This window comes from Eurosta solidaginis, chromosome 4, assembly GCF_040869045.1.
Source record: "Eurosta solidaginis isolate ZX-2024a chromosome 4, ASM4086904v1, whole genome shotgun sequence".
Taxonomy (NCBI): domain Eukaryota; kingdom Metazoa; phylum Arthropoda; class Insecta; order Diptera; family Tephritidae; genus Eurosta; species Eurosta solidaginis.
In genome coordinates this window covers 19491777-19505169 of record NC_090322.1, presented here as the reverse complement: position 1 = coordinate 19505169, position 13393 = coordinate 19491777, and the positions used below count along the sequence as shown (strand labels likewise).

The following is a 13393-nucleotide window of genomic DNA, read 5'->3' as shown; positions in this document are numbered from 1 at the left end:
TAAGTCAGTAGCTTATGTGCCAAAATAGTCGGAACGATTGGCCAAATCAGACTGCTACAACAAAGATAAAGTAAAAATAGCCCATAAGCCGATAAATACATTAAAAAACATATATAATCAAACAAAATAAAAAATTCCACATACAGAAAAAAGCAATATATTGTACGAAATCCCTTGCAATGGAAAAAACAACGAACCATGCCACAGCGTATATGTTGGAACAACAAAAGGCAAACTTAAAACTACACCAGCGCAACACAAATCGGATTACAAATATTGCCACCATACTGCAAACCAAAAAAATGCACTTATGACCCACTGTACTGAAAACTCCCACTCACTAAACTTTGACAATGCTACTATTCTTCAACAAGAACAACATTACAGAAGACGATTTACTCTGGAAATGCTTCACAATATTAACAACCAGCAAATGAATGAACTACAAAACGGACGTAGATAACTCCGCTAGCTTCTATAGATATTTGTTGACAAACAAACGATCAGTGATAAACTCCACGTCAACTGATACACACCTATAAAAAATGTATGTGATTAATTTTTTAAAATTTGTATGTTAGTAAATTTGTTATTTATTTATTTATTTTGTTGTTTTTATGTTTTGTAGTTTTCACCCTGAAGATGATTACCGTGTGTAATCGAAATATATTGGTAATATATAAAAAACACTTGTGTTTTTATTTCAATTCAGACCTCAAGCCAGCTAGCAAAAACTTATTGGAATAATTTTCGCAAAGAATATAAAAGCACTGCAAGAAAGTAGATATAAACCGTTCCAGAGTATATGAAGATATGTGAAACAATTCCAGGTAATTCGTTACTTTAGCTCACAACTGCTAAAACTCGTCCAAAAATATCGGGAGAAGTGTCAAAAGATGCGTTTTGAACCCAGGACCACGAATCCGAAAGCGGAAATTAGAAATTTTATTTCTTTTCGAAGATATTTGCAAACAAATTTTTAAATTTTCATGTAGTTGTTGTAATTTTGATGATTTGGTCGTACCCATAAGAAAAACTGTGGGTAAAAGTGTTTTCCGCGGATATATTTTTGGGCTCGAAACCGGTGTTGGACCCATCCAGGGTAATTTTTTATAATTGCGGCCGAATGCCGCTAATGCAGAAAGTTTTTCTGCGCAAAAATACTATGGATTCCACCCCCGGTTTCGGAGCGCACCTGGGCCATTTTTCGGTTTTTTGGAAATATCTTTTGACAGAAATAAAATTTCTAATTTCCGCTTTCGGATTCGTGGTCCTGGATTTAAAACGCGACTTTTGACACCTCTCCCGATATTGGACGAGTTTTAGCAGTTGTGAGCTATAGTAAAGAATTACCCAATTCCAATATAGTAATGTATATATGGGGTATTCCATCCCATTTCGACCAATTTTTGAACCCGACCCCTTTAGAATTGGCTGAAAGTTTTTCTTCTTTTTCTAGCTTACGAAAGACGTGTTTCCGGATTTTTTTCAAATTTTTTCATCCAACTCAAAAAAGTTATGAATTTTTAAAAAAAACACCGTTTTTGTTCTCAAAATGCTATAACTTTTTCAAAAATTGACCGTTTGGGATCTTTTTTTTAATTTGTTTTTAAATGTACTTTTCGGAAAAAATACAAAAAAATTTTTAAAGTTTTTTTTTTACTTATATTTAATTTACGATTAAAATGACTCGCTTTCGCTGTCATTAGTGTGTCAGTCATTAATCCTGGTTATTTTAATCTTAGATTACCATAATATATAAAGAAAAGAATACTTAAAAATCAATTTCTTACATTTTTTTGTCATATAAATAAAATTGATAAAAAAAATTTTATTTTTGAAAATTTTTTTTTTCAATTAAATAAAAAAAAATGTAAAAAAAATCGGCCCACTCCAGGATTAGTGGGGATGATTGCAGAATTGATTTAAGTTTTTTATGAGAGAAAAAAAAATTGCGAAATTCGAAAAATCTCGAAAAACTGAAAAATAAAAAAAATAAAAACTTTAAAAATTTTTTTGTATTTTTTCCGAAAAGTACATTTAAAAACAAATTTAAAAAAAAAGATCCCAAACGGTCAATTTTTGAAAAAGTTATAGCATTTTGAAAACAAAAACGGTGTTTTTTTTTAAATTCATAACTTTTTTTGAGTTGGATGAAAAAATTTGAAAAAATTCTGAAAAACGTCTTTCGTAAGCTAGAAAAAGAAGAAAAATTTTCAGCCAATTCTAAAGGGGTCGGGTTCAAAATTGGTCGAAATGGGATGCAATACCCCATATATATACTAGCAGACCCGCCAGACGTTGTTCTGCCTTAAATTTGGTCTACCTGCATACATTTTAATAAGCTTTTTCTCTCTAACTCTGCCCTCCCCTCTTCACTTCTTCATAATCATTTTATTCACTCCTCCCTCCGTCTTTTTTGTCTCACTATATCTCTTTCTCAGTCTCCATATCCTTCCCCCTTTTCTCTTCTCTCAAGTTTTTCCAATTCTTCTTCATCTCTTATTACCAGTCCCCACGGTGGTATGTATTTTGTTCCAGTCCCATTCCCAGTTCCAGTCCCACTCCGAGTCTCAGTCCCAATTCTAGTCCTAATCGCATTCCCAGCCCGTCTCTAGTTTACTTCCCCGAAAAAAGGATCGTAAATACTAATATAGGCAAATTTATATACCAAATTTCAGACAAATCGAATAGGACGTATGTAAATAGGTATGTGGGCATTATCAATTCATGCTTTTTTTCTGCTTTCATTTGATATCCATATTACACACACATTCTAGGGGTATCCGGGTCCACGTTTTGGCATATATCTCGAGACCCTAGTCACCCAGCGGTATAAATTACTCTGTACTAAAGCACACATCAACAGCTTCAATTTGTTGCCCATAATGTAAAAACACATCCTAGTGTTACCCTGGTCCACGTTTTGGCCTATATCTCGAGACCCTAGTCACCTATAGGTATGAAGACTACCCTGCACTAAAGCACTCATCAACAGCTTCAATTTGATAGCCATAATGTAAAAACACATCCTAGTATTACCCTGGTCCACGTTTTGGCCTATATCTCAAGACCCTAGTCACAAACAGATATGAAAATTACCCTGTACTAAAGCACTCATCAACAGCTTTCATTTGTTATCCTTCTTGTATAAACACTTTCTAGGGGTATCAAGGTCCACGTTTTGGCCTCAATCTCGAGACCCTAGTCACCAATAGGTATGAATACTACCCTGTACTAAAGCACTCATCAACAGCTTTCATTTGTTATCCATATTCTATAAACACATTCTAGGGGTACCCGGGTCCACATTTTGGCCTATATCTCGAGACCCTAGTCACCCACGGGTACGAAAAATACCCCGTATCAAAGTACCCATAAACAGCTTCCATTTGATGCCCACATTGTACAAACATATCCCAGGATTACCCAGGTCCACGTTGTGATCTCAAGACCCTATCCAGAACGGGATAAAAAGTATCCTATGTCTGTCTCCTGGTTCTAAGCTACCCCTCCACCAATTTTCAGCCAAAGCTGCTCATCCGTTCTTGAGTTATAAATAGTGTAACTAACACCACTTTCTCTTATATATGTACATATATACATCACATTAGAAACTTCAAAAATAACAGTATTTCTCCACTATTTAATGGATGTTGTTATACAAACTTCAGTCACTCTATCCATTAAAAAAAAAAGCGCATGAAAATCCGTTGCGTAGTTTTAAAGGTTTAAGCATTCAAAGGGACATGGGACAGAAAAAGCGACTTTGTTTTATAATATGTAGTGATAGTGATACATGCAAAAATACCAAAAAATAAAACTTTTTTGAAGAATTTTAAGGAAATGTTTAATATTTTTAACGAAAGATTATTTTTCAATAGAAGTATGCATTCTTAACCATTTCTGTTGCATTAACAATTAACCATTTATGTTACATAAATATGTATGTACATACCTATGTCAAGCTGATATGATATGAAAATACATACATATGTACATTCATACATGCCTATAAACCTACGCCCGAATTTAAATAACGCAGCGAATGCTAAGTACATATGTATGTATGTGTCGCATCATACCTAACTCAAAAGCAATTAGCGCGAACGGTTGACACCGAACAATCACACACACCAATTTTTTGGTAAAAATGTTACTTTTGTTTAAACAATTTGACTGATATAAGAAATGAATCAAGTATTTGTAAATATTTCAAAGTTTTACTGAAAAGTAGAATTTTTTAAATCCATCCATCCGTTTATGAGTTATAGCTGTGTAAACAAAAATTTTATGATTTTTTACTACATTTTGGCAATTTGCCACGCCCCTATAATATATATCTTCAAATGATATTAACTGTACCATCTCACGTAGCTAAGCTTTCAAATGCAAAAAACCGTTTTAAAATCGGAGCATTCTGTGTGAAGTTATGTGCATACATGGCATTTAGCGACTTTATTTTATAAGATTTACTAGCAGACCCGTCAGACGTTGTTCTGCCCTAAATTTGGTCTATCCGCATACATTTTAATAAGCTTTTTCCGTCTATCCCTGCCCTCCCCCCTCTTCACTTTTTCTTAATCCTTTTATTCTCTCCTCCCTCCGTCTTTTTCGCTTCATCTATCTATATCTTCGTCTCACTCTATCTCTTTCTCAGTCTCCTCCTTCCCTCTTTTCTCTTCTCTCAAGTTTTTCCCATTCTTCTTCATCCCTTATTGCTAGTCCCAGAGGGTGGTATGTATTTTGTTCCAGTCTTATTCCGAGTCCCATTCCCACTCCGAGTCTGAGTCTTAGTTCTAATCCCAGTCACAGCCCGTCTCTGGTCTACTTCCCGGAAAAAAAGATCGTAAATACTAATATAGGCAAATTTATATACCAAATTTCAGGCAAATCGAATAGGACGTATGTAAATAGGTATGTGGGTATTATTAATTCATGTCTTTATTTCGGCTTCGCATGCGTATTTATCATTTTTGCCAGGTTGATGTGACTAAATCGAATATCACAATGAAAATTACTTTAAAGCTCTCAGCAACAGCTTTCCTTCGATATCCATAATGCACACACATTCTAGGGGTATCCGGGTCCATGTTTTGGGCTATATCTCGAGACCCTAGCAACCAGCGGTGTAAAACTTACTCTGTACTAAAGCACACATCAACAGCTTCAATTTGATACCCATAATGTAAAAACACATCCTAGTGTTACCCTGATCCACGTTTTGGCCTATATCTCGAGATCCTGGTCACCCAGGGGTATAAAGATTATTCTGTACTGAAGCACACATCAACAGCTTCAATTTGATACCCATAATGTAAAAATACATCCTAGTGTTATCCTGATCCACGTTTTGGCCTATTTCTCGAGACCCTAGTCACAAATAAATAGGTATGGAAATTATCATGTACTAAAGCACTCATCAGCAGCTTTCATTTGTTATCCATATTCTATAAACACATTCTAGGCGTACCCGCGTCCACGTTTTGGCCTATATCTCGAGACCCTAGTCACCCACGGGTACGAAAAATACCCCGTATCAAAGTACTCATAAACAGCTTCCATTTGATACCCATATTGGACAAACATATCCCAGGATTACCCAGGTCCACGTGTTGATCTCAAGACCCTAGCCAGAACGAGATAAAAGGTATCCTATTTCTGTCTCCTGGTTCTAAGCTACCCCTCCACCAATTTTCTGCCAAATCTGTTCATCCGTTCTTGAGTTATAAATAGTGTAACTAACACCACCTTCTTTTATATTGTAACGATTTTACTGCAAATCCTCTTATTTGCCCTTCTGCTAAGTTCGAATCACTAAACTGTTGAATAAATAACTACAATATTGAATAATGGAAAAATGGTCTTTACTAAAGTACTTCACAATAACACTTATACTTTGCAACTAGCTGGCTTAATAACCAAACTGATAGCTTAAATGAAACTGACTTTCAAAATAATACTGCTATGGCTCGCTAAATAGCGTCTTAATCGAAACTGCTTGATAGCTCAAATCAAACTGAATTCCAGCGCCTCTACATTTGCTGCCTTTTATACTCTCTGATTTCAACGTTCGCATCTTCTAGGCGCTTCCATTTCCAGAATCTACTAGTTGCCATCAGCTCTCAAACTTCTCAGCTGTAACTACAATTGCAAGATTTTATAGCTTCTCTCATTGCATACTTTCAGGAATATCTCAGATATATGCATGTGTTTGTGTATTGATTCTCCGCTGCTCGTATACGTACATGGTACATATGTGTAGACGCAATTATTGTTTCGTTTATGTAGATACATAATGATTGATCTATGGATGTGAATGATATCACTGTTTAGCATCGGCTTAGAGATAGAAGCACCCCTTAGTTTTGCTAATATTCGTAGCAATATATATACATACATCACATTAGATACTTTAAAAATAACAGCATTTCTCCACTCTTTAATGGACGTTATTATACATATAAACCTTCCCCTTCAATCACTCTATCTACAAAAAAAGCGCATCAAAATCCGTTGCGTAGTTTTAAAGGTTTGAGCATTCAAAGAGACATAGGGACAGAAAAAGCGACTCTGTTTTATACTACGTAGTGATAGTGATACATGTAAAAATACCAAAAAATAAAACTTGTTTAAGAATTTTAAGGAAATGTTCAATATTTTTAACAAAAGAGTATTTTTCAAGAGATGTATGCATTTTTAACCATTTATTATTATTTGTGTATGTACATACATATGTATGTATGTCAAGCTGATATGAAAATCCATACATACCTACGACCGAAGTTCAATAACGCAGCGAATGCTATGTACATACATATATATGTACGTATGTGTCGCACCATGCCTCACTCAAAAGTAATTTGCTCGCACAGTTGACACCAAAGAATCAAACACACGAATTTTTTGGTAAAAATGTTACTTTTGTTTAAACAATTTGGCTGATATAAGAAAGGAATCAAGTTTTTTTTTTTCATACAGAACGAAGGTAAATATTTCAAAGTTTTACAGAAAAGTAGAATTTTTCAAATCCATCCTTCCGTTTATGAGTTATAGCTGTGTAAACAAAAATTTTATCAGTTTTTACTACAGTTTGGCAATTTGTCACGCCCCTATAATACATACCTTCAAATTATATTAACTGTACCATCTCACGTAGCTAAGCTTTCAAATGCAAACAACCGTTTTAAAATCGGAACATTCTGTGTGAAGTTATGTGCATACATGGCATTTAGCTACTTTATTTTATAAGATTTATAGATAGATAGTAATATAATAATCAACGGCTACAACTACGAGCACGGTTGCCACTTTTGGTTCATTTGGACCAAAAATGGTCCTTTACAACCCCATTTGGTTCGCTTGTCCCTTTTTTTCAATTTTGGTCCTTTTTAGGCTGTAGCCAGGATTTTAGTAATTTTGTCTGATGTAAATATGTACAAATTGCCTACAAAATTTTCCACGCCTTCGTCAACCCTTATATAATCCAAAAAAAAAAAATCTGCTGTTATTAAAATGAAGACGAAATATAACGCAGTCTGCTACTGATGAACCCATTCTCGAACTGAAAACTAAATGAAAGTATGAGACTAATTCGTTTTATATTAAGTGTACTTGCCACTCCCTTAGTTTATGTTCAAGTTATCATGCCAAATAAAAAGTTACCCTTAAAAAATTTTTACAAAGACTCCTATGTAAACATTATGAAAGTGACACTTTTCGTTTCGGGTGTCGATATTTAAATGTTATTCACACAACCCAAAGCAAATTAAAGAGTTTAAGGAATTCCAAGACTATTGTGGTGTTAAGACACGCACTAGATATTTATTTAACTCGTTGGCTCACTCTGGAAAGTGTCTTCTGGTGTACACCTCACACTGCGATTCGGGAGTTAATTGCTTTTCTGCTATACAGAATTAAAAGTTTCTATGTATTTCCGACCTGCACTGAAGAGTTCAATCAGAAAACGTTAGTCTGCTGATATTATACCAACAATATGAAGCACATTTTGAGTAATTTTAGGTACAATGATTATATCAAAATATTGGATATTTAAAAAATTTCAGTGTACATAATTTAGAATAATAATTATCTTCACCCAAGGAATATTTTTTTATTGGAAGTAAGGCCGACACCTACCTTTACAAATGCTCAACGTAGATATTTTACAAACGCTTTGTGCCAAATTATTCCCGTTGGGGCAGAAACCCTCTCCCCAGAAGCTTTAATAATAAAATTTTTGACAAATTTATCGTACCTAGTTAATTGTCATCAAAATACATTACTCCACAGTGGGTTGGTAACGAAATCCTGTTTTTGCAAAATCCCGAAAGCAAAATCCTGCTTTTTAAAATCCTGTTTTTTAAAATCCTGCTTTTTTTAAATTCTGCTTCTCAGAATCCCGACTTAGAAAATTCTGTATTTAAATGTAATATAAAAAATGTTAAAGTGGACATGTCATTACTTTGAAAAGTGCACACACTGTGTACACATTATTTTTTATTTTATTATTCCACCCATATGAACATACATATGTATGTATGTACACATGTTCATTGACGAATTGCTGGAACTAGAAATACCGTTATACATCGAAGACTAAAAGTTATTGTAAGTGAAAGTACCTCACACTTTTATAAACTCGTATAAAATTTACAAAAGGAGCTTATTTATGCGAAAACTCAAATACAAAGAAGGGAAAATGGAGAAATAATAAGAAAGAAAAGAAACATAATTAAAAAAAAAAACAAGCAACTACGAAGAGTTATTAAAAAAAGGAATGAATTAAATCAACCAAGTTATTTGAAGAGAGTTGCAAAAAATATTTCAATTTACTAGACTAAAATATTTACATACATACACATAAACATATATAAAAACATATTACGAATAAAGTTGTTTATTTGATTTCTAAAATCGCTGTGTATGAGTTTGAATACTTTCGCTGCGTATGTCGGTTCATTTCGTTGTTCAGAAAGTTTATCTAAAGGGTAAGTACACTAAAAGCAGAATTTGTCAAGCCGGATTTAGCAAACGCATAATTTTGGAAAACCAGGATTTTGGAAAAGCAAAATTTTAGAAAACCAGGATTTTACCTATGCAGGATTTTGTAACATTTTGCAGGATTTTGCGAGGTAGAATTTTCTAAAACAGTAAAACGTTACGCTCCCCTCCACAGCTAATACTTTTAAGACCTTTCAATGGTTAGTATGAGGACTGTGGCTGGATTCAATAAATGTGAGTTTTGAAATGTATTTTTTTCTGATTTTAATAATCGGGGATTGCCCATATTGCTTTTTATAAATGTATGAAAACATTTATTTGAAGCAATTTACAACAACTAAGGCATGACGTAGCTGAATGCGTTTATAACCATTTCAACTATCGTAGGAGTGCGAGTTCGACTCCCACTCCTGGGAGAAAAGGCTTTGAAGAGATTTACAAGGTATAATCGAAACAGCTGTCGCCTTGTCCGTCCTGATGTTACGTTGTTTAAATTTTTCCCAAATTATTAAATAAATTAAAAAATTGCTTCAAATAAATGTTTTCATACATTTATAAAAAGCAATATGGGCAATCCCCGATTATTAAAATCATACAAACAGACAAAATTGGTTAACTCTTTGTAGTTCTATAAATAGAACAAAAACAGCAACAAAACCAAAGTTTCTTTGAAAACCGCCGTACCTAGCGCAGCTTTGGCACATAGTTGCATACGAAGTATGCAATGTGTAAAAGATTAAACTATGCAAAAAGAAGGCAATTGGGAAAAACTTTACAACAACTAAGGCATGACGTAGCTGAATGCGTTTATAACCATTTCAACTATCGTAGGAGTGCGAGTTCGACTCCCACTTCCGGGGGAAAAGGCTTTGAAGAGATTTACAAGGTATAATCGAAACAGCTGTCGCCTTGTCCGTCCTGATGTCACGTGGTTTAAATTTTTCCCAAATTATTAAATATTTTTTTCTCTTAAGACAAATTATATGAAAAAAAGTGTACATTTCAAAGCTCGTACTTACAGAATCTAGGCCTAGGAATCCCGTCCATGGAGAACTGAAGCGTGAGGTTGTATTGGTAAATGGAAGAGTGAGAAGGACTGATTTTATGATAAAGTTGATATCACCGAGCTTTAGAGTAATTGAGTTGAAAAATAAGGCTTTTATGTAAATAAAACTGACCTAGTTTGACTTGTCACACCGGCTTTCCCCTAAGGTTTTTCGTTAAAACATATATTTATATAAGACTTTTTGTTAAGATGAAAGTGTTTGTGCCTTTGAACTTTACCACAAGCTTAAATTAAAAGTTTTATTTTGTTTGTAAACGAATTGAAGAATACTGTGGCGAATTTTAGCATCACTAAGCTGTTAATAAAGGCACAACAACAATAAAGCAAGCTGCCACTCTTGCACTCGTACTTACTTACTTAATTGGCGCTTAACCGTCTAAACGGTTATGGCCGTCTAACAAGGCGCGCCAGTCGCTCCTTCGCCCCGCCAACCGGCACCAATTGGTCAGACCAAGGGAGTTTAAATCGTTCTCCACCTGCTCCTTCCAACGGAGTGGGGCCGCCCTCTACCTCTGCTTCCATAGGCGGGTTCCGATAGAAACACTTTCTTGGCCGGAGCATCATCTTTCATTCGCATAACATGGCCTAGCCAGCGCAGCCGCTGCCTTTTAATTCGCTGGACTATGTTGATGTCTGCGTATAGCTCGTACAGCTCATCATTAAATCTTCTTCGGTACTCGCCATCGCCAACGCGTAGAGGTCCATAAATCTTTCGAAGAACTTTTCTCTCGAACACTCCCAAAGCCGCTTCATTTGCTGTTGTCATGGTCCATGCTTCTGCCCCATATAGCAGGACGGGTACAATAAGTGACTTGTAGAGTATGATTTTCGTTCGCCAGGAGAGGACTTTAATTTTCAATTGCCTACCTAGTCCAAAGTAGCATTTATTGGCAACAGCTGGATTTCAGTGCTTATGTTGTTGCTAGTGTTGATGCTGGTTCCCAAATAAACGAAGTCTTTTACTATTTCGAAATTATGGCTGCCAACACAGCAGGTACTTCGTTTTGTCCTCATTCTCCATCAAACCCATCTTTACCGCTTCTTTTCCCAGTTTGGAGTAAGCAGAACTAACAGCGCGTGTGGTTAGGCAGATGATATCAATGTCATCAGCATATGCCAGTAATTGCACGCTTTTATAGTATATTGTTCCAGTGTGGTTAAGTTCTGCAGCTAGTATAATTTTCTCCAGCATCAAATTAAAGAAATCGCACGATAGGGGGTCACCCTGTCTGAAACCTCGTTTAGTTTCGAACGGCTCGGAGAGGTCCTTCCCACTTCTGACTGAGCTGATGGTGTTGCTCAACGTCATTTTGCACAGCCGTATAAGTTTTGCGGGGAAAGCAAATTCAGACATAGGGGCATATAGGCAGCTCCTTTTCGTGCTGTCGAAGGCGGCTTTAAAGTCGACGAAGAGGTGATGTGTGTCGATTCTCTTTTCACGGGTTTTTTCCAAGATTTGGCGCATTGTGAACATCTGGTTGATGGTAGATTTACCAGGTCTGAAGCCGCACTGATAAGGTCCAATCAGCCGGTTCACGGTGGGCTTCAATCTTTCGCACAATACACTTGAAAGGACCTTATATGCGATATTTAGAAGGCTGATTTCACTATAGTTGGTGCATTTTGCAGTATCCCCCTTCTTGTGGACTGGGCAAAGAACACTTTGATTCCAATCGTCGGGCATGCACTCGTCCGCCCATATTTTGCGAAGAAGCTGCTGCATGCGCCTTGCCAACTCCTCGCCGCCGTACTTGAATAGCTCCGCAGGCAATCCATCAGCGCCCACGGCCTTTTTGTTTTTCAATCTGGTTATTGCTATTCTAACTTCGTCATAATCGGGGTGAGGGACATATATTCCACCATCATCGATTGCGGGATCGGGTTCGTCATCTCTGCGCGGTGAATCGCTGCCTCCATTTAGGAGAGCAGATAAGTGTTCCCTCCATAATCTTAGCACTCTCTGCACATCAGTTACAAGGTCGCCGTTTTCGTTCCTACAGGAGTTCTCCCCGGTCTTAAAACCTTCCGTCTGTCGCCGTATTTTTTGGTAAAATTTTCGGGCGTCATTCCTGGTGGCTAGCAGCTCAAGCTTCTCCCATTTATGCCTTTCTGCTTCTGCTTTTTTCTTCCTGAAAAGGTATCACGCTTCCCTTTTCAACTCACGATAGCGTTCACATACTCCTCTTGTTGCGCTCGCTTTTAAAGTAGCCCTGTGGGCAGCGTCTTTGCTTTCGGTTGCAACGCGGCATTCTTCATCGTACCAGTTGTTTTTTCGTGGCCGCCGGTAACCAATTTTTTCGTCGGCGGCAGTACGAAGTGCTTTGGAGATATGCTCCCACTGCTCCTGTATTCCTTCATTGTCAGTCTGTTGTGATTGAAGCTTTTCGACGTCTAGCTTTCCTTGCGTTTTTTGTTCCTTGGTTTTAGCCGCGCTGAGGCGGGTGCGTATTTTGGCTGCAACGAGATAATGGTCCGAGTCGATGTTGGGTCCTCGGATTGTGCGCACATCTAAAACTGGAGGCATGCCGTCCGTCTATCACAACGTGATCCATCTGATTGCGAGTATTTCGATCAAGAGACAGCCATGTAGCTTGATGTATCTTTTATGCATGAACCTCGTGCTGGATATGACCATGTTTCGAGCACCGGCAAAGTCAATCAGCGTCCGTCCGTTAGGAGAAGTTTCATTGTGTTGGCTGAACTTTCCGACTATAGGGCCAAAAACACCTTCTTTGCCCACCCTGGCGTTAAAGTCGTCGGGGGCAGCGCTCGTATATGCGTTCTAATTGTTCATAAAAAGTGTCTTTCACCTCTTCGCTTTCTCCTCTGTCGGCGCATGGGCGCAGGTGAATGATATATTAAAAAATTTTGTTTTTATGTCAGATTTTGCTTTGAAGAGGACATCAACCAGCCGGGCATTTGCACCAATCCCATTTAGGGAGCGTGCGTTCCAGGTGCATGTTCTTCAAACGTTTCCCATGGTCGTCATCGATAGAGAGTGTATTTATCCGTGGCTTGTTGGTATATTTCATAGGAGTGTGGTTTTACGTGGCGGGTCCCAAGCCCAGCGCACAACCCGCTATGCGGGGGTGAAAATATTACTTGCACATTTATATAACGAGCCGCTTGCTCCAAGACAGACGCCCGCTTGCAGCCGCACCTAGAGGTGTACATACGCTGCCGATGAGATCTTTCTGGCTAGCCCTTAAACCGATTATGTCAGAGTGGCCTAGCCAGGTTGTCGTCTTCTCACATTAGCTCACCCAGAGGATGCTTGGTCGCAAGCGACCGGCAGTAGTGAGCTGCTTGAACCGCATGCAAAAG

General features: G+C 37.2%; 1 protein-coding gene and 1 long non-coding RNA gene across 2 annotated transcripts in view; one reads left to right on the top strand and one right to left on the bottom strand.

The window, feature by feature from the left end:
* Positions 1–7264, bottom strand: part of LOC137249215 (uncharacterized) — a 37973-nt gene extending 30709 nt beyond the window's left edge. The window contains exons 1-2 of the long non-coding RNA XR_010952290.1: positions 7126–7264; positions 6775–7056 (exon numbers count right to left, since the gene is read on the bottom strand). This is a non-coding gene — a long non-coding RNA (uncharacterized lncRNA). The remainder of the gene's footprint in view (positions 1–6774; positions 7057–7125) is intronic.
* The window catches only part of LOC137248420 (zinc finger protein 729-like), a 417415-nt gene that overhangs the window by 138139 nt on the left and 265883 nt on the right, over positions 1–13393 (top strand). The window lies entirely within an intron of this gene.